Source organism: Leucopleurus acutus (assembly GCF_964270905.1).
Source record: "Leucopleurus acutus genome assembly, chromosome: 17".
NCBI classification, from domain to species: domain Eukaryota; kingdom Metazoa; phylum Chordata; class Mammalia; order Artiodactyla; family Delphinidae; genus Leucopleurus; species Leucopleurus acutus.
In genome coordinates this window covers 3,889,504-3,901,475 of record NC_139159.1, presented here as the reverse complement: position 1 = coordinate 3,901,475, position 11,972 = coordinate 3,889,504, and positions in this window count along the sequence as shown.

Genomic DNA, 11,972 nt, shown 5'->3' with positions numbered 1-11,972 from the left:
CAGATTCAATGCAATCCCTATCAAACTACCAATGGCATTTTTCACAGAACTAGAACAAAAAATTTCACAATTTGTATAGAAACACAAAAGACCCCGAATAGCCAAAGCAATTTTGAGAAAGAAAAATGGAACTGGAGGAATCAGGCTCCCTGACTTCAGACTATACTACAAAGCCACAGTAATCAAGACAGTATGGTACTGGCACAAAACCAGAAATATACATCAATGGAACAGGATAGAAAGCCCAGAGATAAACCCACGGACATATGGTCACCTTATCTTTGATAAAGGAGGCAAGAATATACAATAGAGAAAAGACAGTCTCTTCAATAAGTGGTGCTGGGGAAAGTGGACAGCTACATGTAAAAGAATGAAATTAGAACACTCCCTAACACCACACACGAAAATAAACTCCAAATGTATTAAAGACCTAAATGTAAGGCCAGACACTATAAAACTCTTAGAGGAAAACATAGACATAACACTCCATGACATAAATCACAGCAAGATCCTTTTTGACCCACCTCCTAGAGAAATGGAAATAAAAACAAAAATAAACAAGTGGGACCTAATAAAACTTAAAAGCTTTTGCACAGCAAAGGAAACCAGAAACAAGACGAAAAGACAACCCTCAGAATGGGAGAAAATATTTGCAAATGAAGCAACTGACAAAGATTAACCTCCAAAATTTACAAGCAGCTCATGCAGCTCAATAACAAAAAAACAACCCAATCCAAAAATGGGCAGAAGACCTATATAGACACTTCTCCAAAGAAGATATACAGATTGCCAACAAACACATGAAAGGATGCTCAAGATCACTAATCATTAGAGAAATGCAAATCAAAACTACAATGAGTTATCACCTCCGTTCAGAATGGCCATCATCAAAAAAATCTACAAACAATAAATGCTGGAGAGGGTGTGGAGAAAAGGGAACCCTCTTGCACTGTTGGTGGGAATGTAAATTGATACAGCCACTATGGAGAACAGTATGGAGGTTCCTCAAAAAACTAAAAATTGAACTACCATACGACCCAGCAATCTCACTACTGGGCATATACCCTGAGAAAACCGTAATTCAAAAAGTCATGTACCACAATGTTCACTGCAGCTCTATTTACAATAGCCAGGACATAGAAGCAACCTAAGTGTCCACTGACAGATGAATGGATAAAGAAGATGTGGCACATATATACAATGGAATACTACTCAGTGAAATTGAGTTATTTGTAGGGAGGCGGATGGACCTAGAGACTGTCATACAGAGTGAAGTAAGTCAGAAAAAGAAAAGCAAAGAGCATGTGCTAACACACATATATGGAATCTAAAAAAAAAAATTAAAAATGGTTCTGAGGAACCTAGGGGAAGCACAGGAATAAAGACACAGACATAGAGAATGGACTTGAGGACACGGGGAGGGGGAAGGGCAAGCTGGGATGAAATGAGAGAGTGGCATGGACATATATACACTACCACGTGTAAAACAGATAGCTAGTGGGAAGCAGCCGCATAGCACAGGGAGATCAGCTCGGTGCTTTGTGTCCACCTAGAGGGATGGGATAGGGAGGGTGGGAGGGAGATGCAAGGGAGAGGAGATGTGGGGATATATGCATATATAGCTGATTCACTTTGTTATAAAGCAGAAACTAACACAATATTGTAAAGCAACTATACTCCAATAAAGATGTTAAAAAAAGAAAAGAATGACTAAAGCAAAATATGGCACAATTTGAATACTGCATTCTCAAGTTTGTAAGTAAAAAGGATATCCACAGATACATTTACACATGCTAACAAATGCATTTAAAGTTTAGGGGGAAACTGGAACTATCTTGGAGTAGAATTTAGAAGATGGAGCTGGGGGCAGGTTGATTTTTCATTTTATTTTTGTCTCTCCTCTTTTTGAGTTTTATCATGTGCCATATTTCGTTTACCTTCTTAAATAGGCAAATATGTAAAAGGAAAAACAGATACAACTTTAAATAATGAATTGTCTGTTATAGGTGAAGGGCTCTTTAGGAGTATCAGGATATAGGAAAATTGCATCTGAACTCTTCCAAAGCAAAATGTTTTGAACCTGTGGTTGTAAAAGTCCTCTCTAGAATTATCCTTTATATTTTCAGAGTTCCTTATCATCACTTGCCAAGTGTTCTTCCCAGTAAACTATAAGCAATTCACAGACCAAAAGTAAATAAATAAATATAAATATATTAAAATAAATTACATATATAATGACCTACAAGCAGTGCCAAACAGGAAGGACAGAAGCACTCCTAGAAGCCCCACATAAAATTGTATATCTCTGGCCACAGAACGACACGACTTTAAAATTTTTTTTTTTTTTAACATCTTTATTGGGGTATAATTGCTTTACAATGGTGTGTTAGTTTCTGCTTTATAACAAAGTGAATCAGTCATACATAAACATATGTTCCCATATGTCTTCCCTGTTGCGTCTCCCTCCCTCCCACCCTCCCTATCCCACCCCTCCAGGCTGTCACAAAGCACCGAGCCAATATCCCTGTGCCATGCGGCTGCTTCCCACTAGCTATCTACCTTACTACGTTTGTTAGTGTGTATATGCCCATGACTCTCTCTCGCTCTGTCACAGCTCACCCTTCCCCCTCCCCATAACCTCAAGTCCGTTCTCTAGGAGGTCTGCATCTTTATTCCTGCTTTACCCCTAGGTTCTTCATGACATTTTTTTTCTTAAATTCCATATATATGTGTTAGCATACGGTATTTGTCTTTTTCTTTCTGACTTACTTCACTCTGAATGACAGACTCTAGGTCTATCCACCTCATTACAAATAGCTCAATTTCGTTTCTTTTTATGGCTGAGTAATATTCCATTGTATATATGTGCCACATCTTCTTTATCCATTCATCCGATGACGGGCACTTAGGTTGTTTCCATCTCCGGGCTATTGTAAATAGAGCTGCAATGAACATTTTGGTACATGACTCTTTTTGAATTTTGGTTTTCTCAGGGTATATGCCCAGTAGTGGGATTGCTGGGTCATATGGTAGTTCTATTTGTAGTTTTTTAAGGAACCTCCATACTGTTCTCCATAGTGGCTGAACCAATTCACATTCCCACCAGCAGTGCAAGAGGGTTCCCTTTTCTCCACACCCTCTCCAGCATTTATTGTTTCTAGATTTTTTGATGATGGCCATTCTGACTGGTGTGAGATGATATCTCATTGTAGTTTTGATTTGCATTTCTCTAATGATTAATGATGTTGAGCATTCTTTCATGTGTTTGTTGGCAGTCTGTATATCTTCTTTGGAGAAATGTCTATTTAGGTCTTCTGCCCATTTTTGGATTGGGTTGTTTGTTTTCTTGTTATTGAGCTGCATGAGCTGCTTGTAAATTTTGGAGATTAATCCTTTGTCGGTTGCTTCATTTGCAAATATTTTCTCCCATTCTGAGGGTTGTCTTTTGGTCCTGTTTATGGTTTCCTTTGCTGTGCAAAAGCTTTGAAGTTTCATTAGGTCCCATTTGTTTATTTTTGTTTTTATTTCCATTACTCTAGGAGGTGGGTCAGAAAGGATCTTGCTGTGATTTATGTCATAGAGTGTTCTGCCTATGTTTTCCTCTAAGAGTTTGATAGTTTCTGGCCTTACATTTAGGTCTTTAATCCATTTTGAGCTTATTTTTGTGTATGGTGTTAGGGAGTGATCTAATCTCATACTTTTACATGTACCTGTCCAGTTTTCCCAGCACCACTTATTGAAGAGGCTGTCCTTTCTCCATTGTACATTACTGCCACCTTTATCAAAGATAAGGTGTCCATATGTGCATGGGTTTATCTCTGGGCTTTCTATCCTGTTCCATTGATCTATCTTTCTGTTTTTGTGCCAGTACCATACTGTCTTGATAACTGTAGCTTTGTAGTATAGTCTGAAGTCAGGGAGCCTGATTCCTCCAGTTCCTTCTTTCGTTCTCAAGATTGCTTTGGCTATTCGGGGTCTTTTGTGTTTCCATACAAATTGTGAAATTTTTTGTTCTAGTTCTGTGAAAAATGCCAGTGGTAGTTTGATAGGGATTGCATTGAATCTATAGATTGCTTTGGGTAGTAGAGTCATTTTCACAATGTTGATTCTTCCAATCCAAGAACATGGTATATCTCTCCATCTATTTGTATCATCTTTAATTTCTTTCATCAGTGTCTTATAATTTTCTGCATACAGGTCTTTTGTCTCCTTAGGTAGGTTTATTCCTTAGGTAAGTATTTTATTCTTTTTGTTGCAATGGTAAATGGGAGTGTTTTCTTGATTTCACTTTCAGATTTTTCATCATTAGTATATAGGAATGCCAGAGATTTCTGTGCATTAATTTTGTATCCTGCCACTTTACCAAATTCATTGATTAGCTCTAGTAGTTTTCTGGTAGCATCTTTAGGGTTCTCTATGTATAGGATCATGTCATCTGCAAACAGTGACAGCTTTACTTCTTCTTTTCCGATTTGGATTCCTTTTATTTCCTTCTCTTCTCTGATTGCTGTGGCTAAAACTTCCAAAACAATGTTGAATAAGAGTGGTGAGAGTGGGCAACCTTGTCTTGTTCCTGATCTTAGTGGAAATGCTTTCAGTTTTTCACCATTGAGGATGATGTTTGCTGTGGGCTTGTCATATATGGCCTTTATTATGTTGAGGAAAGTTCCCTCTATGCCTACTTTCTGCAGGGTTTTTATCATAAATGGGTGTTGAATTTTGTCAAAAGCTTTCTCTGCATCTATTGAGATGATCATATGGTTTTTCTCCTTCAATTTGTTAATATGGTTTATCACATTGATAGATTTGCGTATATTGAAGAATCCTTGCATTCCTGGAATAAACCCCACTTGATCATGGTGTATGATCCTTTTAATGTGCTGTTGGATTCTGTTTGCTAGTATTTTGTTGAGGATTTTTGCATCTATGTTCATCAGTGATATTGGCCTGTAGTTTTCTTTCTTTGTGACATCCTTGTCTGGTTTTGGTATCAAGGTGATGGTGGCCTCGTAGAAGGAGTTTGGGAGTGGTCCTCCCTCTGCTATATTTTGGAAGAGTTTGAGAAGGATAGGTGTTAGCTCTTCTCTAAATGTTTGATAGAATTCGCCTGTAAAGCCATCTGGTCCTGGGCTTTTCTTGGTTGGAAGGTTTTTAATCACAGTTTCAATTTCAGTGCTTGTGATTGGTCTGTTCATATTTTCTATTTCTTCCTGATTCAGTCTTGGCAGGTTGTGCATTTCTAAGAATTTGTCCATTTCTTCCAGATTGTCCATTTTATTGGCATAGAGTTGCTTGTAGTAATCTCTCATGATCTCTTTTATCTCTGCAGTGTCAGTTGTTACCTCTCCTTTTTCATTTCTAATTCTATTGATTTGAGTCTTCTCCCTTTTTTTCTTGATGAGTCTGGCTAGTGGTTTATCTATTTTGTTTATCTTCTCAAAGAACCAGCTTTTAGTTTTATTGATCTTTGCTATTGTTTCCTTCATTTCTTTTTCATTTATTTCTGATCTGATTTTTATGATTTCTTTCCTTCTGCTAGCTTTGGGGTTTTTTTGTTCTTCTTTCTCTAATTGCTTGAGGTGCAAGGTTAGGTTGTTTATTTGAGATGTTTCCTGCTTCTTAAGGTGGGCTTCTATTGCTATAAACTTCCCCCTTAGAACTGCTTTTGCTGCATCCCACAGGTTTTGGGTCGTTGTGTCTCCATTGTCATTTGTTTCTAGGTATTTTTTGATTTCCTCTTTGATTTCTTCAGTGATATCTTCATTATTAAGTAGTGTATTGTTTAGCCTCCATGTGTTTGTATTTTTTACAGATCTTTTCCTGTAATTGATATCTAGTCTCATGGCGTTGTGGTCAGAAAAGATACTTGATACAATTTCAATTTTCTTAAATTTACCAAGGCTTGATTTGTGACCTAAGATATGATCTATCCTGGAGAATGTTCCATGAGCACTTGAGAAAAATGTGTATTCTGTTGTTTTTGGATGGAGTGTCCTATAAATATCAATTAAGTCCATCTTGTTTAATGTATCATTTAAAGCTTGTGTTTCCTTATTTATTTTCATTTTGGATGATCTGTCCATGGGTGAAAGTGGGGTGTTTAAGTCCCCTACTATGAATGTGTTACTGTCGATTTCCCCTTTTATGGCTGTTAGTATTTGCCTTATGTATTGAGGTGCTCCTATGTTGGGTGCATAAATATTTACAATTGTTATATCTTCTTCTTGGATCGATCCCTTGATCATTATGTAGTGTCCTTCTTTGTCTCTTTTAATAGTCCTTACTTTAAAGTCTATTTTGTCTGATATGAGAATTGCTACTCCAGCTTTCTTTTGGTTTCCATTTGCATGGAATATCTTTTTCCATCCCCTTACTTTCAGTCTGTATGTGTCTCTAGGTCTGAAGTGGGTCTCTTGTAGACAGCATATATAAGGGTCTTGTTTTTGTATCCATTCAGCTAATCTGTGTCTTTTGGTGGGAGCATTTAGTCCATTTACATTTAAGGTAATTATCGATATGTATGTTCCTATTCCCATTTTCTAAATTGTTTTGGGTTCGTTATTATAGGTCTTTTCCTTCTCTTGTGTTTCTTGCCTAAAAAAGATCCTTTAGCATTTGTTGTAAAGCTGGTTTGGTGGTGCTGAACTCTCTCAGCTTTTGCTTGTCTGTAAAGGATTTAATTTCTCCATCAAATCTGAATGAGATCCTTGCTGGGTAGAGTAGTCTTGGCTGCATGTTTTTCTCCTTCATCACTTTCAGTATGTCCTGCCACTCCCTTCTGGCTTGTAGGGTTTCTGCTGAGAGATCAGCTGTTAACCTTATGGGGATTCCCTTATGTGTTATTTGTTGTTTTTCCCTTGCTGCTTTTAATATGCTTTCTTTGTATTTAATTTTTGACAGTTTGATTAATATGTGTCTTGGCGTATTTCTCCTTGTATTTATCTTGTATGGGACTCTCTGTGCTTCCTGGACTTGATTAACTATTTCCTTTCCCATGTTAGGGAAGTTTTCAACTATAATCTCTTCAAATATTTTCTCAGTCCCTTTCTTTTTCTCTTCTTCTTCTGGAACCCCTATAATTCGAATGTTGGTGCGTTTAATGTTGTCCCAGAGGTCTCTGAGACTGTTCTCAGTTCTTTTCATTCTTTTTTCTTTATTCTGCTCTGCAGTAGTTATTTCCACTATTTTATCTTCCAGGTCACTTATCCGTTCTTCTGCCTCAGTTATTCTGCTATTGATCCCATCTAGAGTACTTTTAATTTCATTTATTGTGTTGTTCATCATTGCTTGTTTCATCTTTAGTTCTTCTAGGTCCTTGTTAACTGATTCTTGCATTTTGTCCAATCTATTGTCCATTCTATCTCCAAGATTTCGGATCAACCTTACTATCATTATTCTGAATTCTCTTTCAGGTAGACTGCCTATTTCCTCTTCATTTGTTAGGTCTGGTGCATTTTTATCTTGCTCCTTTATCTGCTGTGAGTTTTTCTGTCTTCTCATTTTGCTTATCTTACTGTGTTTGGGGTCTCCTTTTTGCAGGCTGCAGGTTCGTAGTTCCTCCTGTTTTTGATGTCTGTCTCCAGTGGCTAAGGTTGGTTCAGTGGGTTGTGTAGGCTTCCTGGTGGAGGGGACTAGTGCCTGTGTTGTGGTGGATGAGGCTGGATCTTGTCTCTCTAGTGGGCAGGTTCACGTCTGGTGGTGTGTTTGGGGGTGTCTGTGGCCTTATTATGATTTTAGGCAGCCTCTCTGCTAATGGGTGGGGTTGTGTTCCTGTTTTGCTAGTTGTTTGGCATAGGTTTTCCAGCACTGTGGCTTGCTGGTCGTTGAGTGAAGCTGGGTGCTGGTGTTAAGATGGAGGTCTCTGGGAGATTTTCGCCATTTGATATTATGTGGAGCTGGGAGGTCTCTTGTTGATCAGTGTCCTGAAGTTGGCTCTCCTACCTCAGAGGCAGAGCCCTGCCTCCTGGCTGGAGCACCAAAAGCTTTTCATCCACACGGCTCAGGATAAAAGGGAGAAAAAGTAGAGGGAATTAGTAGAAGTATGAGGAAAGAAAGAAGGAAAGGAGGGTAGGAAGGAAGGAAGAAAGAAAGAAGCAAAGAAGGAAAGAAGGCAAGAAGGAAAGAAAGGAGGGAGGGAGGGAGGGAGGAAGGAAGGAAGGAGGGAAAGAAGGAAAAAAGACAGAAAGAAAGAAGATACAGTAAAAATAAAATAATGTATAATAAAGTTATTGAATTAAAAAATTCTTATTTAGAAAAACAAAAAAGGGACGGAAAGAACCTTAGGACAAATGTTGGCAGCAAAGCTATACAGACAAAATCTTACACAGAAGCATGCACATACACCCTCACTAAAAGAGGTAAATGGGGAAAAATCCTAAATCTTGCTGTCAGAGACCACCTCCTCAATTTGGGATGATTCGTTGTCTAAAGGAGGGAAGGAAGGACGGAAAGAAAGAAAGAAAGAACGAAGGTAAAGTATAATATTATTAAAATTAATTATTAAGAAAAAAATTAAAAAAAAACATGGACGGATAGAACCCTAGGACAAATGTTGGAAGCAAGACTATACAGACAAGATCTCACACAGAAGCATACACATACACATTCACAAAAAGAGGAAAGGGGAAAAATCATAGATCTTGCTCCTAAAGTCCACTTCCTTAATTTGGGATGATTCGTGGTCTATTCAGGTATTCCACAGATGCAGGTACATCAAGTTGATTGTGGAGCTTTAATCCGCTGCTCCTGAGGCTGCTGGGAGAGATTTCCCTTTCTCTTCTTTGTTCTCACAGCTCCCAGGGCTCAGCTTTGGATTTGGCCCTGCCACTGCGTGTAGGTCACTGGAGGGCGTCTGTTTTTTGCTCAGACAGGATGGGGTTAAAAGAGCCGCTGATTGGGGGCTCTGGCACACTCAGGCCGGCGGGGACGGAGGGGCACAGAGTGCGGGGCGGGCCTGCGGTGGCGAAGGCCGGCGTGACTTTGCACCAGCCTGAGGCGCGCTGTGCGCTGTCCCGGGGAAGTTGTCCCTGGATCCCGGGAACCTGGCAGTGGCGGGCTGCACAGGCTCCGCGGAAGAGGGGTGTGGAGGGTGACCTGTGCTCGCACACAGGCCCCTCGGTGGCGGCAGCAGCAGCCTTAACGTCTCCCGCCCGCCTCTGGGGTCCGCGCTTTCAGCCGCGGCTCGCGCCCGTCTCTGGAGTTCCTTTAAGCAGCGTTCTTAAACCCCTCTCCTCACGCCCCAGGAAACAAAGAGGGAAGGAAAAGTCTCCTGCCTCTTCGGCAGGTGCAGACTTTTCCCCGGACTCCCTCCCGGCCAGCCGTGGCGCACTAACCCCCGGCAGGCTGTGTTCACGCCGCCAACCCCAGGCCTCTCCCTGCGCTCCGACCGAAGCCCGAGGCTCAGCTCCCAGCCCCGCCCGCCCCGGCGGGTGAGCAGACAAGCCTCTCGGGCTGGTGAGTGCCGGTCGGCACCGATCCTCTGTGCGGGAATCTCCCCGCTTTGCCCTCCGCACCCGTTGCTGTGCAGTCCTCCGCAGCTTCGAAGCTCCCCCCTCCGCCTCCCGCAGTCTCCGCCCGCGAAGGGGCTTCCTAGTGTGTGGAAACTTTTCCTCCTTCACAGCTCCCTCCCACTGGTGCAGGTGCCGTCCCTATTCTTTTGTCTCTGTTTTTTCTTTTGCCCTACCCATGTACGTGGGGAGTTTCTTGCCTTTTGGGAGGTCTGAGGTCTTCTGCCAGCCTTCAGTAGGTGTTCTGTAGGAGTTGTTCCACGTGTATATGTATTTCTGGTGTATCTGTGGGGAGGAAGGTGATCTCCGCGTCTTACTCTTCCGCCATCTTCCGCCTTCCTCTAAAATTTTTTTTTATTTTATATTGGAATATAGTTTTTTTTTAAATGTTGTGTTAGTTTCAGGTGTACAGCAAAGTGATTTAATTATACATGTACATATATCTATTCATTTTCAAATTATTTTCCCATTTAGGTTATTACAGAGTACTGAGCAGAGCTCCCTGCGCTGTACAGCAGGTCCTTGCTGGTTATCTGTTTTAATGTAGCTGTGTGTAGCTGTCAGTCCCAAACTCCCAATCTATCCCTCCCCCACACGCTTCCCCAGTAGCCATAAATTCATTCTCTAAATCTGTGAGTCTGTTTCTGTTATGGAAATAAATTCATTTGTATCATTTTTTAGATCCACGTATACGACTTTTCCATTAATTTGTATAGTATTATTGTGAGGAGTAGAGAACGGGAGAACCTTTGAGGTCCACGCTGAACCACCTTGAGATCCACACTTTGAAACTATGTGTGTAACAACCTCTCCATCTCAGTTTCTTCATTCAGAAAACAGAAGTTATACACTCAGGTTTTTATGAGAGCTATACAAGATTAAAATTTGTTAAGCACATAGTACAGTATCTGGTGCATGAAAATCACTTAACAAAGGAAAGTTACTGTCATTGTAATCTCTGTAGAATTACCTCTTTGCTATCAAGTAGACCACACCTTTGCAGCAAGGGCATTATCACTCCCAAAGGAGGAAAACTGGTTCTTGGAGGGTGAAACGCTTAAGTATTGCAATGGTGTGTGGCTCTTCTAAACTCGACCCTACACAACAAAATAGTATTCCTTAGTACTTAATTTCTCTCACTAGTAGAAGGCAATAAGGAAAAAAAAAATAGTTGGGGAAGAATGAAATAGGCTAGTAACTTGCTTAAGAATTATGTATAAATGCTGTTATCAACTTTATACATTTCAAAGAATAAAATGTTTACATAAATGAAAGTTAATCTCCTGAAGTACGAAGTTAGAGAAACAGTGCCTGTTTCTGTCTACACACCTGAATGATTGCAATTCGTGCACAAAGCAATAAGAAACATGAAAGAAAGGGGATCAGCCTCAGGACATAGTTATGTATGTCACTGGATGACAGTGGTGTCTGTAAGGAAATTTATATTGGTGGGCCAAATATAAACCACAAATATTTGTGATTAAACCATTGGAAATCTTATTCCAAGCAAGGAAACAAAAAGAGCGTTGCATCGTATTTACTACTGTTTGAAGAAGACTGATTGTGTGAAATCAGAAGCAGCCGTAAAATAAATAACTTCTGAGTAGTAGGAGACATAGAACTAATGGAAGAGAAATGTTTCTCTAGTCCTGCCAGAGAAGCCTTTCTTTTAGCTTTCTGCCCCTAAGTAGCAAAACGCCACTGTGAGAGTCCAAAACAATGATGGACGGCTTGACACATGGGGAGGGTCACTGTGTGTGGTTCTCTGTGGCACTCGTCTGCACACTGCCTCTGAGCACTGAGCTGACTGGGCTCCCGTATCTCTTCATGGTTTCTATCTACACCCAGAGTATAAGGCCCAAGGTTACTTCCCTGGCTGCGTACTTGGCAGTGGTGGAAAACTCCAAGTGAGGCACTCAGGGCTTTGGTCTCCAGCTGGTTGAGCAGGTCTTGAAGAGGGAAACAAAAGAAGATAGACGAACAGAGCAATTTTGAAAGAGAACAAAGTTGGAAAATTTTGCACTAACTGGTTTCAAGGCTTATTATGAAGCTACAGTAATCAAGACAGTGTGTTTTGGCATACAAATAGACACACAGATCAATGAAATAAAATAGAGAGTGCAGAAATACTCCCACACATACATGGTTGAATGATTTTCAACAAAAGTCTAGACTTTTCAATTCCAAATTCCAAGTATTTCAATGGGAAAAGAATAGTCTTTTCAACAAAGGGTGATGGAATAAATGGATATTCGTATGAAATAAAATGAACCTTGGCCCTTTCCTACTACCATATAAAAAAATAACCTTAAATGAGTCAAAAGGACCCAAGATAAGAACTAAAACTGTAAAACTCCCACAAGAAAACAAAGAAAGTCTTATCATTGGGCAGAGATTTCTTAGATAGGACTTGAAAGATATAAACCATATATCTTATAAAATATATGAAAAGAAAATAAATAGAAC